This window comes from Symphalangus syndactylus, chromosome 1 (genome assembly GCF_028878055.3).
Source record: "Symphalangus syndactylus isolate Jambi chromosome 1, NHGRI_mSymSyn1-v2.1_pri, whole genome shotgun sequence".
In the NCBI taxonomy this organism is placed as follows: domain Eukaryota; kingdom Metazoa; phylum Chordata; class Mammalia; order Primates; family Hylobatidae; genus Symphalangus; species Symphalangus syndactylus.
The window spans coordinates 115,036,610-115,054,632 of record NC_072423.2 but is presented as its reverse complement, the minus strand read 5'-3'; the positions used below and the strand labels follow the sequence as shown (position 1 = coordinate 115,054,632).

The following is an 18,023-nucleotide window of genomic DNA, read 5'->3' as shown; positions in this document are numbered from 1 at the left end:
TGGTTTGGGGTCAGGAAACCAGGTGCCTGGCTGTCAGGCTACACCCACAGACCCAGGCATCACCACCAAGTCAGGTGTCTCTTGGTTTTCGCTGCTCTAGAATTATGAGTTGACAATCAGATGGCACAGAAGCCTAGAAACTAAGTTATCAATCAGAAAGGTCTGCTTGCATGTGGTTCAGACATCCTGAGGTGGTAGCACAGTGTGGCATAGGGTGGAAATTGCTATCCCCAGGGTGAGTTATGGTGTCTCTGTGTGTGTGCACATGTGTGAGTGTGTGTTTGTGGTTGAACACAGAGAAACTATCTTTCTTCTTAATGATCAGATGAACAATGAGTGCTTTTGACAAATGGGATGATTTTATAATAATATCTAATGAAAAGTAATTGTATATTTGTACAAATACAAAGCCTACTTAACATTTAAGACAAGCAACAGATTTTCCAATGTTATTCGACAGATAGAAATACTTATAGGAATCCTAAAATATTTAATGTTAATTACACAATTAAGCAATTTATTCTTGAAAACACTCTCATAGTAAAGCATTCATTGATTACAGACAAACGAAACGTCTCCTTCACCACCTTCCACCGCCCCCTGACTTCTTCCAGGAGCTAAGCACCGTGGCTATTTGGATGTTAATCCTTCCAAAGGCTTTCTCTGCACTTAAAAACATGTATATGTTCCTAGACAAATGGATAATGCTTGAGTGTTTTGTTTCTCTGTCAGAAATGCCATCATATTGAACATACCATCTATTATACAAGTTGCTTTCTTTGTTCAGAAACATGCCCTGGGAATCTTTTTATGTTAGTACACGTAGATCCACATTAAATCTTTTAAATGGCTACATAGTATTCCATAGAATACCATCCTTTATGTAATCACCGTCTCCTTGATGAACATGTAGGTGGTATTTCATCTTCACCCACATAAGCAAGGCAGCCGTGATCTCTGTTACAATGCCTTCTTAAAGAAATGCATTGAATTTCTCCAGAGGGGATGCCAGAATGGAGTTGCTTTAATACAAGGAATGCAAACTTTGTATCTTAGCAGATATCGCTGTCATCTCTTTCCAGTGTGGCTGAACCCATTTTTGCACCCTCAGGAATGGGTGAGAGACCATGATTCCCAACCACAGTGCTTGATATAAACTCATAATGATTTGCCTATTTGAAGGGTGAAAACATTGTTTTTATGTAACATGCATTTTCCTACTACTAGCTAGATAGAGCACCTTTTCATATGTTTTTCCCCTCATCTGGGAAGAAAACTTTTGCACATTTGAAAAATATGGGTTATCTTTTTATTTTTGTTTTGCAGGAGCAGAACTTCTTTTCTAAGAGAAATTGCAAAAAGCAATTGGCAACATACTAGACATTTTTCTTTATTTCAGAAAGTCATAAAAGCAATGGCTTGCACAGAAATAGAGAAAAAAGGCTGTGGTGTGTGTATGTGCATATTTTTTTTTCCATAGAGTGATGCTAACACCCACACACCTTTAGCAAATGAAGTGAAGCCCCCAAAGATTGCAAAGGCAAAGATGAAAGACAAAGAAAAGAAAGGCAGTTCTACCAGGTGCTTTATAACAAGAAAAGCAACTTTCAACCAGCATCTGAAATCTGGCTTCCATGTTCTGCAGAGGGCTTTGTTTGCTTCCCAGGGCCAACTATTTCCTGTAGAAATCCTTTCTATAGCGGGAGCTTGGGATTTGGCTGGTGTTTATCAGTTGCCCACGTAAGGAAGTGATGTCAGCCTGTGGCCCCCACCTGGGGTTATCTGAGGGGCTCATCGCTTACTGGTACTGACTGAGACGGAGAAGCAGCCAGGCGGCAGCAAGGAATGGCAGGCCTAGGCTCATCAAATCACCCTCAACCGCAGCAGAATTTATCGCCACAGTGCATCTCTTGGGGGAAAGCTGAAGTCTGGGGGCTTGAGCGAATTAGGTGTAAGAATGAGGGGTGCCAAGGGTCCAGAAAGGAAGGGGAAGGAGCTCCATCCTCTCTGGAGTGGGTTCTGATGCATGTGGAGGAGGCTATGGAGCAAATACAAGTATAAACCCCAAAGCGGGGCTCTGGTGTCCATCAGTGAACTTGAGGTGTGTAGCACACCCGTTTAAGCTTCTGTTTAGTGTTTTAAAAGTTTGGCAAGGGAGAGGTCCAGACATTTTAGAAAACATCTGTGGGGTAGATTGTGTTTCCACTCTTTGTGAATGTGACTAGTAAGCTGAAACTCTCACTGAGGAGATGCTAATTTATGAGCCCAGTGAGATTTGCAACAAACCAGCCCAGGAATAGAACAGGGGATGGGTTGGTGAGCATGAGGACTTCCTGGGGGACTTGTTGAAGTGCAGATTACTGGGTCCCATCCGTAGGGTTTTTCCTTCGTAGGTCTGAGGCACCTCACAGCGCTAACAAATTTCCAGGTAATACTGATGCTGCTGGTCTGGGACACACAATTTGAGAACCATCGGGCTAGCGATGACTAGCTAGAGAAACTTTTAACTGGGGAGACAACAGATGCTGTGACCTTTTGTAGATAGTTGGTGGCTGTGGTCTCTTCTCAGGCTGATGGGGGAGGGGCTTCCAGATAATCAGAGGAATTGAGAAATGCTTTTATGACAAAGTTTGCAGATGGCAGATGAGTAACAATGTTTGCCTGAGGTGCTTCTAAAGGCAAGTGAGGCTGAAGTAGGGCTGTGATGTCTTAGAAAGAGTATTCTAATCTAAACTGAGGGCCAGGGCCAAGATAAGATTAAGTATTAGGGAGAAAAAGAGCATATTCCACCCAGTACTTATTTTTTAAATTATTAAGGAACTTGTAAAATCAAACTAATAAATACCACGACCATGGCTAAACAAACTTGTTCCTTGTTCTACTTTCCCCACTGCTAGTCCTACTCCCCAAACCAATTCTTCAAGCTTCTCAAACTTTACTGAGTACACAAACCCTGGGGATTTGTTAATGGCAGATTTGATTCAGTGGGCCTAGGGCGGGGCCTGAAATTCTGCATTTCCAACGAGCTCCTAGGTGATGCTAGTGTTGCTCTATGGGCCATGCATTGTACTGGGAGGTTTTAAATAATTCTCTTAGCTGTGTGTTTTGCTAATGAATGTTAGACATTCTTCATTTATTTCCTGCAATAATTTATGAACATTTCATTTCTATGTCAGCCTTACTTGCCTTCCCATCTTTATATTACAGTTATATTTAGTATTTTTTATTAATATTAGTAAACACTGCTATAGTATAGTGACTGTAAAATTGTTCACTGCATAGTAAAGCAGTGAACTACTATAATTCATTTCTCATACAGCCTTTTGTTTTTCCTGGAGTTTCTAATTGTCTTTATTTTCTTCTTACAATGTCTTGCTCATAATAATCCTGTTTCCCCTCTCCCCTTGATAAAGCTCGCCATAACAGCTCATCTATAAAGTCCTCTTTTCTCTGGAAGACCTCCATCTTTCCACAAATTCAAACCAAACTAAACCAAACCAAAACAAAACCAAACCTCTTCCTGCCTCTGAGCATTCCACAAGCTGTTCACTCCTCCTAGGATACCATCTCCTCTCTCCTATAATCTTCCCCCACAGGCTTATGTGCCACCTGTTGAAGTGTTACTCATTGCTCTAATCTAATATAACCTTTGTAGTCAGTTTGCTTCCCTATCACCATCAGTAGTGATGGCTCCCTCTGCTTCCCTTTACCTCGTTTATTCCTCCATCACATGTGCACATGCATGCACACATGTATATATATACGTATGGGGGCCTCATCCACTCACTAATTCTACAAGTACTTATTAAGAGTTTACTACATGTCAAAGATGTTTCTGCCTGTCTCACCATCTCCACTTCCTTTCTTGCTATTAATCTCTCCCATCTTCATTCTTCATTAATATTCCCTTTGCTTTGCTTCCTATGCATCCTCCTCTTTCCTACATCTCTATTTTGGGAGACATATTTCTCTAAGGGTTGACAACTATTTCATGAAAATGATAGCCACTGAAAAAATCTGCATGCTTTCAGTGGCCATTTGGGGTTGTGGGGAGGTGAAGGGATGAGCATTTTGATGTTATACTATGTTGCTGTCCTGTGTAATTGCTGCTAAGTCCTTTATTTAATATATGACCATGCAACAGGTCTGTGTGCAGGATGTGGACATTTTGCTATGGGGCGTGTATCTTTTAGAATAACTTCTTCTTAGGGGATGCTCTTTCCTATGGCTTTGAATGGCTCTTCCTTCTCATACTTCAGCTCTGAGAATAAATGTCAGCTCCTCAGAGAGGCCTTCTCCCATCTGAAGTAGGTCTATTCCCTCCCCTTCCCACCACTCAGCCATTCTCTATCACATCACCCTGTTAGGTACATTAATTTCATTGATATCTCCAATTAATAGTCTCCCTGTATCCATACCCTTTGAAATGGACTTTGTAGTTCTTCCCATTGAGAGGTAGTGTCCATCTCCCCACACCTTGAATCTGGGCTGACTTTGTGACTTGCTTCGACCAATAGTATGCAACAAAGTGATGGTGTGACAGTTCTGAGCCCAGACCTTCAGAGTCATTGTGTACTTCTCTCTCTAGAACCTTATCATCATCACCATCTGTCCAAACCCAGACTAGCCAGCTGGGGGATGGGAGGCACGTGGACCAGTGCTAACACCATCCTGTACAGCTAACCCCTAGTTAACTTTCTAGCTGGCTACAAACACCTGGGCTAGCAGGCCCAACTGACGTCAGCTAAGGTTAGTTGAAGAACTTCTCAACTGAGCCCAGCTTAAAGCACAACTTGTAGAATCGTGAGCTAAATAAATAATTGTTGTTCAAGCCACTACATTTTGGAGCAGTTTGTTATGCAGCAATAGCTTACTGATACATCCTGTTTATTTCCTTTAGAGCCCTTATCACTGTCTAACGTTAGCTCCTTTATTTGTTTACTTTTTATCTCCCTCTCCCTTTGAATGTGAGCTCTATGAGCTCTATCAGTGTATGCCCCTTGTCTGTTTGGTTCATTACTGTATTCTTAGTATTTAGAATAGTGTCTGACTGTAGTAGGTGCAAAATCAGTTTTGAGTAAATGAATAAACGAATTAACATACCATTTGCAAATGCCTAGTGTGTGGCTATGTATCGGGGAGTATCTAATAACTCAGGTAATGGAAGAAAAGCAGAATTTTGAATTAGTTCTGGATTCAAATCCTGGCTCTAGCACTTATTAGCTATATGACCTTGGACAAATCCCTTGATCTCTCTGAGTTTCAATTTCATTGTCTATAAAGCATAAATACAAAAATAATATCTGGCCAGGTGCAGTGGCACACGCCTGTAATCCTAGCACTTTGGGAGGCCAAGACAGGTGGATTGCTTAAGCCCAGCACTTCAAGACCATCCTAGGCAACATAGTGAGACTCTGGCTCTACAAAACATACAAAAAAAAAAAAAAAGAAAGAAAGAAACAAAAGCAAAAACAATATTCATCTACATAGTGGTTGTGAAGATCAAACGTGAAAATTATTTTGCAAATTGTGAAATATCGTACCAATTTTATTTGTTGTTTTAAGTTTGACCCAGAGTAGAAGGTTTTTTATTCTTTTACTTTTTGGTTCTCTGGTTGAAGAAATGCCCTGAAGTAAATTTTTAAATTTGTGGAACCAAGTGTCTCTTTAGAGGATGTGACTTATAGAAAGGAAGGGGAGGAAAAAATTATGGCCTTTGAAATTAGTTGAATCCCAGCTACCACTACTGTGTGATCTTAGGACATTCGGCTAGCTGCTCAAAGACTCAACTTTCTTTTCTAAGAAGGATGCAAACTCTCTTATCAACTTATTATGGGATTTGAATAAGATAAAGTTCGTAAAGCTCTTGGCACAAACTCGGTGCTCAGACCATTCATTTGCCTTCTCTTTCCTGGACCAGGGTGGGAATCACAGTCAAGTGAAGCCTGAGGCTCTTGACGCTCAGGGACATAGGACAGCTCAAAGGCTCTGGGATGTTCAGGAAGGAGGGTTGTTTGAAGGAGGAACCCAGGGTAATTTAGTGAGACACACCTTTCATTTGGTTGGATTTGAATAATGTTCCTGCATTGGTCATTTATTGGATTTCTCTGTAGTGTTTAGAAATGAAATCTTTTAATAACAAAAGGACGAGGGTTGTTGCTTTGGCACCGTGTGAGTGCCAAACTCACAGATTACAGCAATCCTAGGGAATAGTTATTAGTGTCCCTGTTTTACAAAAGAGAAATCTGAGGCTCTGAGACACAGACCACCCTGCAAGCAGGTGTAGAGCTGGATAGACCCCAGATGTAATCATGATACCCTGACACACTTCAGTAGAAAGTACCTCTACTGAGCCTTGCCATGTGCCAGGCGCTGACTCGACTCTTTCCTGTATTAGTTCTTCTTCCTGTCACAGCAATCCCTTGAAGGGGGTAGTATCATCCTATTTTATAGATAAGGAAAATGTCTTGCCCAGCGCCACCTAGTAAAGCACAGTCTTGACACCAAAGCCTGCGATCCTGGCTCAGTTCATCTGTGCCCATTCTTGGAGGTGTGGGGTGGGGAAAAGTTCAAGAAATTTGGTAGATGGTAGAAACCTTAAAATGAAAAGAGAAATGAGCTAAATCTTTGAGGTAGAAAGGAAGGCTGGACCTGGCTAGGTTAGTCACAGGACTGGGGAGTGGAAGGGTAACTATTCCCCCAGCCTTCCTCCGGGCTTTCTTCAAAGCCTCCTGGACACAAGACAGCACGGATGGAAGCCAAGACAACAGCTGTCTCTCTCTTAGGTCATCTCAAACATAGGGCGAGGAAAGGCTTCCTCAATGCATATCAGGGGAAGAGAAAAGTAGGAAGGGATCCCAACTCCTGCAGCCCAAGATATAGCGAATAAAATCGTGAAACTATTGAAAAATAAACTCCAAGTTTAAAAGATACTAAACAGACCTCTTACCAGTAGGGCTTCTCAGAACCTGTGAGTGCTGCTTCATCTTATTCACAAAGCACCTCTTTTTTTTTTTTTTTCTTTTGAGACAGAGTTTCGCTCTTGTTGCCCAGGCTGGAGTGCAATGGTGCAAGCTCGGCTCACTGCAACCTCTGCCTCCCGGGTTCAAGCAATTCTCCTGCCTCAGCCTCCCAAGTAGCTGGGATTACAGGCACACGCTACCACGCCTGGCTAATTTTTGTATTTTTAGTAGAGATGGGATTTCACCATGTTGGTCAGGCTGGTCTCGAACTCCTGACCTCAGGTGATCCGCCTGCCTCGGCCCCCCAAAGTGCTGGGTTTACAGGCATAAACCACGGTGCCTGGCCACAAAGCACCTCCTTTTGCTGGATATCTGCCCACAGAAGTCTGTTTGGGAAGGCTGCTAGGCATTGTTTTGGTTTTTCTTTGGTAAATTTTTTCCAAATATGGTTAATACTGAAAATTGGGCTGTTATTTCTAAGGTGAAACTCCATGAGTAATCTGAGTCCTGTGATGGGGTCTTTTTTTTTTTTAAAGCATAATTTATTTATTAGGTTTTTTTTTTTTTTTTTTTTTTTTGAGACAGAGTCTAGCTTTGTCGCCCAGGCTGGAGTGCAGTGGCTTGATCTTGGCGTACTGCAATCCCTGCCTCCCAGGTTCAAGCGATTCTCCCGCCTCAGCCTCCTAAGTAGCTGGAATTACAGGCACCTGCCACCATGCCTGGCTAATTTTTGTTTTTTTAGTAGAGACAGGGTTTCACCATGTTGGCCAGGCTGGTCTCAAACTCTTGGCCTCAAATGATCCACCCGCCTCGGCCTCCCAAAGTGTTGGGATTACAGGCATGAGCCACCGTGCCCAGCCCATTTATTAGTTTTTAACTGACAAATAATAATTGTATTTATGGGGTACAATGTGATGTGTCTACATTGTGGAAAGATTAAATTAAGCTAATTAGTATATTCCTCACCTCACCTACTTATTTTTTTTGTGGTGAGAATGTTTAAAAATCTATTCTTTCAGCAATTTTGGAATATGCAAAACATTATTATTAACTATGGCCAGCACCAGCCCGAGGCCTGAAGATTTCCTCTGGGTCTCCACTGCAGGGGCCTGACCTTTTGATGTGATTGTTTTGATGTGGCCATTTAGAAACTGAGGCTATTTTCATGTAGCTATTTTGATGCTGTGGAAATTTTCTGACTTTTCAAAAACTAGCCACTGAACTTTCAGCTTTTGAAAAAGTGATCAAGTGTTAGTATACTATAGGGCCAGGGACAGGGCAGGGGTTGGTGCTATGGACAAAGTGGGGCAGGGTGAGGCTGGGGGATGGGGCCCGTTTCTAATGTACATTTCTTATTAAAAAAAAAAAAAATGTGAAGTTCTGATTTTTAGGGTCACAAAGGCCCTTAAGTGAAAAAAAAAACCCCTCTATGAAAGACACTGTTAAGAGAAGGAGAAGACAAGCCCCAGACTGGGAGAAAGTATTTGCAAAAGACACATCTGATAAAGGAATGTTATCCATAATATACAAAGAACTCTTAAAACTCAACAATAAGAAAATGAGCAACCCAATTAAAAAACAGGCAAAGACCTAAAGAGATACTTCACTGAAGAAGATATGCGGATGGGAAATAAGCATATGAAAATATGTTCGACATCATAGGTCATTAGGGAACTTCAAATGAAAGCCACACACCTATTAGAATAGCCCAGGCCCTGAACACATAACACCAAATGCTGGCAATGATATGGAGCATCAGGAACTCTTATTGCTGGTGGGAATGCAAAAAGATACAGCCACTTTGGAAGACAGTTTGGCAGCTTCTTACAAAACTAAACATATTCTTACCATATGATCTAGCAATCATGCTTCTCAGTATGTACCCAAATGAGCTGAAACTTATGGCCACACAAAGATCTGCACACAGATGTTCACAGCAGCTTTATTCATAATTGCCCAAACCTCGAAGGAATCAAGATGTCCTTCAGCAGGTGAATGGATAAATAAACTGTGACACATCCAGACAATAGTATGTTATTCCAACACTAAAAAGAAATGAGCTAGCAAGCCATGAAAAGACATAGAGGAAGCTTAAATCCGTATCAGTAGTGAAAGAAGCCCATCTGAAAAGGCTATATACTGTATGATTCCAACAAATATGGCATTCTGGAGAAGAAAAACTGGAGACAGTAAAAATGTCAGTGGTTGCCAGGAGTAAGGTGGAAGAGAGGGACGAATAGGTGAGTACAGAGGATCCTTAGGGCAATGAAACTATTCTGTATGATATTTTAATGGTGGATACATGTCACACATTTGTCCAAACCCACAGAGTGTTCAATACAAAGAGTGAACCCTAATGTAAACTGCTTTGGGTGATAGTGATGTATGAGTGTAGATGAACTGATTATAACAAATGTGCCACTCTGATGCAGGATGTTGATAGTGGGAAGGCTGCACCTGGGCTGCGGGAGTGGGTATATAGGAACTCTCTGTACCTTCTGCACAATTTTGCTGTGAACCTAAAACTGCTCTAAAAAATAAAGCCTATTTAAAAAACCCAACACTATTAACTAGAATTAATGATAAAAATATGTATTAAAAAAACCTATCAGCACTTCTCAGTGAATAATGATGATCATCACTGCAAACGTTCCCTGGGTGACATTTAGTGTGTGTGTCCTCCTTCCATCGGGGTGGCAGGAGGGAGGGATGTAAGCACCCCGAATCCACCATGATGCCTCCGTACAGGCAGAGGTCCAGAGAAGGGACAGTGACAGGCAGAGCTGAGGGTGGATCCTGCGGTGGCCTAGGCCAGCCCAGCCAAGGAAAGGCTCTCATCTAGACGTTTGGTTCTGGTGCCTGCAGAACCAAAGGTTTTGCTGTTTTTTTTTGTTGTTTCCCATGCAGCAGTCGGTGATCTGTTAAAAACGGAAATCGGGCCAGGCGCGGTGGCTCAGGCCTGCAATCCCAGCACTTTGGGAGGCCAAGGTGGGCGGATCGTGAGGTCAGGAGTTCGAGACCAGCCTGGCCCACATGCTGAAACCCCATCTCTACTAAAAATACAAAAATTAGCAGGGCGTGGTGGCAGGCACCTGTAATCCCAGCTACTCAGGAAGCTGAGACAGGAGAATCACTTGAACCCGGGAGGCGGAGTTTGCAGTGAGCTGAGATCATGCCACTGCACTCCAGCCTGGGCGACAGAGCAAGACTCCATCTCAAAAAAAAAAAAAAAAAGGAAATCAGATCGTGTTATCACCTATATAAGTCCCTTGGGTAGCTTTCCACACACCTGGCATCAGGTGAAAACTACTGACCCAGCCTCAAAGCCCAACATGCTCGTGCCCCTCCAGCTTATCTGGCCGCCCCTCACTGCACGCTGTCCTCCTGCATGTTGGTCTTTCTCATCCTTGGACATGTCAAATTCTTCCTGCCAACTGTTCCCTCTGCTGATAATGGCTGCTCCAATCTTCACATTGATGGGAACTTCTTGTCATTCAGGCCTTAAGTGTCACTTCTGTAGTGGGCCTTTCCCAGACCATCCAGTGTGAGGGCCCCCCTCCCACGCCACTCCCTCTATCACCTCTCTCTGTACTGATTCTCTTCATGGCATTTGTTGCTATTTAATGTGCTCTGTCTTGCTGACTGCTACATCCGACCTCTTAGAGCAGTGACAGCAAGCAGTAGGAGCTTGACAAATACGTGTTGAATGAAGGATTCCAATGAGATCTTTCAATGAGATAATGCGTGTGAGGGCAGAAGGGATGATTTTTTATCATTAATAGATGAGACAAATCAAAATTAAAAATCCTCTGACTGGTCTCATGACTCAGGTGCTGCGAGCACAAAACCTCAGGAGTTGAGGATGACACATATTTCCCTTATAAACAGCTTGCATTCTGCAACAGCTTGGCAGCCATACCACTGAACTCTTGACCTCCCCTCTGAGTTGCAGTGGAGAATATCTAACGACCTGCTAGACACCTTCACTTCAACACCTCAGCCATATCACATCCAGTGCTACATGCATCACTATCTGCCGAAACCAACATTTCCTCCCATGCGCTTGCTCAGTTAAAGATACCCGAGTCTTCCCAGAGCCTCCAACTGGTTTTGCTGTCTTCCTCCTGCAACTCTCATCATTTGGCAGCTCCTGCGGGGCACTTGGTCACGTCTGTCCTGTCCCTCCCATTCCTGCTGCTGCTGCAGGGTGTGGGCCCCTCCTCCTCTCTCTCTCACTCTCTGAGAATTGCCTCCTAGCTGACACTCTGACCTTCAAGGGCTATTCATGGTAACCGAATTTAGCAAAAATGACTCCTTTCTCCTCATTCCTGTCCTTTAAGGGTTTTGATTGCTAACTGTGACACACGAAGAATGTAAAGTATCTACAGGTAATCTAGAAAACCAGTATAGCTAAAGCCTGCCCTGGGTTGAGTGCTGCTGGGGAAGGAAGAGCTCACCCTCAGCACCCTTCACCCCCATGCAGAGGGGAGTGAGTCTGCCACAGGCCAGCTGCCCTGGCTTTCATCATAATGTGAGCTATGTAAGGCTAGGGCCGAGGTAGAAATATTAGCTGCTGAATAGTAGGTTGGTCTGGACCTGTACAATCCACTAGAGTGGGCACAGGCCATGTTGGCTGTTTATATTCCCATTTAAGCTGATTGAAATTAAATAACGATTTTAAAAAGATCAGTTTCTCAGTCACACTAAGCACAGTGTCGTGTTCAGTAGCTACATGTGGCCACACACTGGACAGATAGCCATAGAATATTTCCACCATTGAAGAAAGTGCTATTAGATGGCTCTATTCTAGATCCCCAGGACTTATATCAGGTTAATTTTTTGCATTAATTTAGTCAGAAGATGTTTAATATTCTCCTAGAATATGCTGCTGGGCTTCAACCATGGCCAGTATCCACGTAGTCCCTTTCCTCATGGATTAGTGGGGAAAAAAGGGTCCTTGCAGATTTTATTCCTTGGAAATTTGGACCTAGGACTCTTTATACCTGCACTGATCATAATGTCACCACCAACTACTAACTGCCTCCAGACACTTTGGCTTTCCAAGTCAAGATAAGGCGTTAATCAATGAAAAGTAGAAAGATAGCATTGTCCTCTTCCAAAGATCCCAATATGCTTTTGAAATATGACTTTCCCAGTATGTATGGGAGGCTAAGGAAGGAGGAGAACAAGATTACAAATCTATAGTAGTTTTCAATTTGGGGAACCTGAAAAGTAGAGGACTGAAGTAAAATTAATTTTTTCTGTGCCAGAGACTATGCTAGACACTTGGTATATTGGAATGAACAAGACGTAACCGATTTGATCATATATTGGAATGAACGGATTCAGCACTCCTGTTGGCCCCTGCAACAAAGTCAGCTTGGGTCTTTTCTCTGTTACAGGTATCAGGGTTGTGGATTGCAGTTTCTAGTCCACAGTTATTCCTGAAATGCTCGTCAGTTGCCAGGTACAGCACTTGGTCCAGAACCCAAAGGGGATGCTTTTATTAATACTATTATTATATAACATTTAAAAAAATAATTACTTTTCATAGAATGCATTTTTGTACTAGAGATTCCTATAGTGGGAAAATAACAATTTATAACTTATAGTTTTATATTTGTAGACAGATCGTTTTAGAACAATTAAAACTCATTTGAGAATGAAGTCTCAGTTTAGAATTTGTAATATTTTGATAATTCTACAAGGGGGACCTTGCTCTTAGATGGAACTTTGCTATACTCAGAAGCATTCCAAGCTTTTCTTCCTAAGATTTAGAAATTCATAATGTGAGATATCAGCATTTCCTAATTTTCAACTTCCCCTAGTATATGTAACCATCAGTAGCTGGTGTCTACTGAATAGAGAGGGAAGTTTTTGAAAATTAAACACAGTCTCATTTTCTGCAAAGTTTTTATTCATGAATTAACAGTGTTTCTCTTTGTCCGTTATTCTCAAGGCAAGTACAGAAGAAATTTGATCATGTAGTAATAGTAATAAAGCTGGATTCTCTTTAAGAGTTTGATAAATTCAAAGGCAAAAGCTCATATATCATGTTGAGTTATATGTGAGTCTTGTAAGTTATATGTGAGTCTTGAGTTATATGTAAGAAGCTGGGAGGCAACCCCATTAACTCACCAGAATACAGACCTCAGTCTCACAATTTCTTGGACATAATGCCTTTCAAACCTTTTCCTCAAAGATTAAATTCTGAAAATAGTCTCGTGATTAAGAGAAGAAAGCTGTCCACCAATGGATTTATCTGTTATTTCTTCCTTATTGTAAGTTGAATGGCATGACAAAGTGAAAGCAAAGAGGCATGCATTAATTCTTCAAAGTGTAAGTCAAAAAGGTCAGCGCTTCCACAGTGTGGCAGCATCTTTGCAGATGCCCGCGTCATGATAGTTGAAAGAGCAAAGCCCAGCAAAGGCTAAAGCTGAAAGTGCCAAAAGGCCTGCCTTGGCAGCTTTCTGCAATGCATCCCCATGAACACAGTCAGGAACAACTTGTCCAAGGCCCCAAGACCATGAAGAGTGAGGGTTGCAGCCACGGAGTAAGCCATCACAGAGCAAGGATTCAGATAAGCAGCTGGAAGCAGGCCCAGGAGCAAAACACTGACAATCCTCTCACTAGTCCAGTGGAAAGACACAGCCTTGGAACCAGAAAGGTGGCTCGGTGACAAATAATGTGCTGCACTCAACGCCATTCTGGGGTAGGTTGGGTCCTGAAGAAATCCTGAGATCTGAGCAAGTCTGACAACAGGGGCTCGCAGGAACAGAGCTCAGCCTCCTTGGGCACCACAGAGGGCACTCAGCCTCTAGAGAACTTCCATCTCTTCCCTCAGGGTATGCTTATACTGCCCTGTCCTCCAGAACTCACCTTTGGCAGGGTGAGAATGCAAGAGAGAAATAGCCCTTAGAAAAGGGGACCAGCAACATTTTATAGTCACCCAGCTCTGAATTCTAGTTGCAAAGAAAGAAACACAGCAAAGAAAACAAGAGGATAGGGCTTTTTTCAGGAATGGACCTAAACTAGATTGCAGCAAAGGGAGTCATATTTGCACAGGCTCCTTTGAGAAAGCGGAAGTTCTCTCTATGACTTCCTTGTGTCTTCCCTTCTCCCCAGCCTCATGATCCTCTCTGCATCCCAGGAGAGGGCATGTGAGTGCTCTAGAGCAGCTCTTCCAGACCTGGATGGAAGAACCTACCTAAGCTTCCCCACCTGACTTGGACCACAGGGGCCCATGTGGAGGGGGAATCTTCCCACCCCGGTGCATTTACCCCTTCTGCTCTTCCCTGACCGCCAGCCTCACTCTCCTTCCTCCCCCAATCCTCACTCCAACGGTCTGGGGGCAAGCAGTGTCTACCTTGTATGCTCTTACCTGATGAGGAAACAGCCTGAGTCAAGAGAAGGGAGAAACACAGCCTTTTCCTCACCCAAGGCACTTGCAATAGTGCGTGTCTCACCTTGCTGCAAGCTTTCCAAAGACGCAATCAAACACGGGGGAGAAACAAATTCAGCCAAGAAAGTCAAGTAAGGGAACATCTTCTTCCCTCTAGCACCAGTTCCTTTTGTGTCTTTATTTGCCAAGTGAGAGGGAGGAGTGAGATGCCAGAGCATCTGGCTGGTTCTCAGCTATGTATAGTTTCAGACACCATTTATTTGCAATGAGCGCCCGCCGAGGGAAGGGAATTTCACGGCTCCCTTGCACCGCCGTTCCTTCAAGGCTGATGAATCAGACATCTCTTTCATTCTTACTGTGCATGCCCTCTACCTTTCAGATGACCTATTTGTTGGCCTTTTTCCATTTAGACAGTAAACCCAAGCGCACCTTCTGCATCCCTTTGCTCTATGGGAACTGAGGGTGATGAAGGGGACATGTGCCTGGGAGTACCACACCATGACAGAGCAGCATTGAGTCCTTGGGACAATGCATACACTGAGAGGTGGAAATTAACATCCACAAGAGTGTAGTCATGATTTTCCCCCAGAACAAATATATAAAAGGGATCTTTGTCATAACAATGACCGGAAATCATTAATCACATCAGGATTGAAGTCCCCACTGTAGCAGTGGATGGGAAGACTTCGTCTGTGAGCTTCATTAAAAATGCAATATTTTGTATATTTAGCTTTTTTCAAAGTTTCACCAAAACACCTGTAATTAATACAATTTATTGTATTATCTTTGTTAGTGTATCTGATGTGCAAAACCTTACTAGATTTGTCCCAATTTGAAGGTGTCTGTGGCTTTCCAGCACTCCATGTGTTCCTAGCTACACCTCACAGGCAGGCTTTCTAAAGTAGTGCCTTTCAATAGCACTGTTGGCAACGATGGACAGGTTCTATATCTGCTTTGTCCATTGGGATAGCCACTAGCTACATGTGGCTATTGAGCACTTGAAATGTACCTGGCATGACTGAGAAACTAGTTAACACTTAAAACATTTTTCTTTTTTGATATAGGGTCTCACTCTGTTGCCCAAGCTGGAGTGCAGTGGTGCAATCTTGGCTCACTACAACCTCCGCCTCTTGATCCTTGCACCTCAGCTTCCCTGAGTATCTGGGACTACAGGCACGGGCCACCATGCCTGCCTAATTGTTTTTGTGTTTTTTGTAGAGATGAGGTTTTGCCATGTTGCCCGGGCTGTTCTTGAACTCCTAGGCTCTGCCTAGTAATCTGCCCACCTCAGCCTCTCAGAGTGCTGGGACTACAGAGGTGAGCCACTGCACTGGCCCTAGTTAGCACTTTAATTAATTTGAATTTAAATAGGCACATTTGCCTAGTAGCTAGTGTGTTGGATAGCACAGCCCTCCAGGGTTCTGGTACATCTGTCAAGGCCAGAAAAGGTATGTTGTGATGGATAGTGCTACATCTGCCACGGGGTGGTAACCTAATACAGGCCTCCTCAGGTGACACCATCCAGAGAAATCTCATCAATGTGCACCTCTGGCAAGCCTGACAAGGCTGACTTCTCTCGACGGGACCCTCAAATTTCCCCATTCCCTGTAAGCAGCTGTGCTGTCTAGGAAGAGAATTTGCTCTTAGATCATCAGTCTGTATGTGCGTCTTCAGAGGAGACAGTTTACCCTTATCCCAGCAGTTTTCAGCTTTTTGTTTCTGGTTGCAAATGATTGACTCTGCTGATTGCTGGAAGCTACACAGGCGACTCCCCACCCTCTTGGGCTACCCCACCAGTGACAGCATAGGCAGGGGTGGCCTGGCTTCCTTTCCGGGTGTTGTTATCGGGTAGCTGCCTGCTCAGAACCCACAAAGCCTGCCCCTCATCCCAGGCAGAGAGCAACCCAGCTCTTTCCCCAGACACTGAGAGCTGGTGGGGCCTGCTGTCCCCAGGAGAGTTGCATCGCCCTCCACGGTGAGTATTGCTCTTCTTCTTGCTGCCCCCAACCCAGTGTCATCTTGGCCCTCAGTTGTGTGCTGCTATGATGGCTTCTAAAACCTGGGCTTGCACTCATTTGTTCAGAGGTCGTGGGCACCAGGCACTTTGTTAGAAACTTCCAGGAAGGTAAATGGGAATTGGTTATGCCCAACCCAGGTTTCTTGTAGGGCGAGTAATAAAACTCCCTCACCACTCACATACATGAAGCTTAGGCTTAAGGCAGTCTGTGATTTATACCTTAAAGGAAGGACAAGCAGGTGCTGGGTGACAAGATGGTGGCCAGGGGCTGGGTAAAGGACGCACCCATGAGGTCCTTGAGTCTGAGACACTGCCCCATGGAAAGGATTCTTTGTAGCAGTGAAAAATTGGAAACAAAGAAACTACGCACCAGGAGGCGAATGGTTAAATGAATTGTGATGTATCTAGACAATGGAATACACAGCAGTCATCCAATCCTATGATATGGCTCTATGTTGAACTGGCATGGAAGGTGATCCATGAAAGATGGGCAATTAGAAAGCAAGATAGAAGATAATGTGTGTAGTCTGATTTTCTATTAAGTGTGTGTGTATCTATGTGTGTGTGTGTGTGTGTGTGTGTGTGTGAGGTTGTGTTACAGAGAAAAAGTCAGAAAGGAAGTATCTCAGAAACTTAACAATGGCTAAGCTAGGAAAGGGTGCTTGAGGAGTTTTTATTTTCTATATTATGTATGTTGGCATTTTGGGGATTTTTTGTGCATTGTAAAAATACTCCTTTATGATCAGAGTAAAGCAAAAAGTTATTTTAAATGACTCATCAGTGGATGCTGGTTTGCCTTTTCAAACACACCCACCCTCTTTAGTTCTGAATTAGCTGTTACTCCATAGACGGCTGGCAAGTCCATCCAGAGTGGTCACTGTGTGCTGAACTGGAAGGGCTGTGCAGCAGCCAGTCTGTGGGATCCCATCTCCTTATTCCCTTTCCTGAAAGAGCAAAAGCTAATTTACTATTTCAGCATCTGGAATTTCGGAGTCCTTTTCTTCCAATATCTGCTTATCTGTTCTGAAGCCCCCTTGTGTACGCCTCACTCACAGGCTTGTGTTGGGAGCCCCTGGGCCCCGTGCAGCCGCTGCTGGGTGGTTGGCAGGCATCTGATCTAGGCTTGGTGAGTGGATTGATCTGATAGATGGCTCAGAGACCCCGGCCCGTGTAGGGAACAAAAAGCAGAGCTATGAAAAAATGTAAGAGATAATTCAAGCTCCGTGTAGCAAATTGTACAAAGATCAAAGTAAAGACCTGCATTCCTGACTCATGTTAGTATCCGATTTGATGTTAGTGCTGTGAGCATCAGAGGCTATAAGTGTGGGGAGATGCTGTGTGCACAATAACCCCATGCTGATTTTCATGTTGGCTACTTAGGAATGTTAGAGAATACAAAAATAGTGATTGGATAATAATAGGTTCCAAGCTAACTTTTCTAATAGGCAATTTTCTCTTTTGGAGAATTAGCAACTCTCTCCCTTCCTTTATCTCCCAGGTCCCTGCACATACCCCATGCTTTCTGACTTTCATGCCTTAGTGCATATGTTCCCTCCCCTCGTTGCATGTCTCCATGCTCTTCGGCCTTCAAGGACCCACAAAACGTCACCTCCTCAATGAAGCCCTCCTGGATTTTCCCCAG

At 43.5% G+C, this 18,023-nt stretch overlaps 2 protein-coding genes and 1 pseudogene across 11 annotated transcripts in view; 1 reads left to right on the top strand and 2 right to left on the bottom strand.

Moving 5' to 3' along the window:
• LOC129483098 (leucine zipper transcription factor-like protein 1) overlaps positions 1-18,023 on the bottom strand; it is a 204,365-nt gene that overhangs the window by 81,364 nt on the left and 104,978 nt on the right. The window lies entirely within an intron of this gene.
• On the bottom strand, positions 510-15,902 carry LOC134731590 (succinate dehydrogenase [ubiquinone] cytochrome b small subunit, mitochondrial-like; annotated as a pseudogene).
• CCR9 (C-C motif chemokine receptor 9) overlaps positions 15,791-18,023 on the top strand; it is a 16,970-nt gene continuing 14,737 nt past the window's right edge. The window contains exon 1 of the mRNA XM_055280127.2: positions 15,791-16,339. The gene's annotated coding sequence lies outside the window, so the exon portion shown is untranslated. The remainder of the gene's footprint in view (positions 16,340-18,023) is intronic.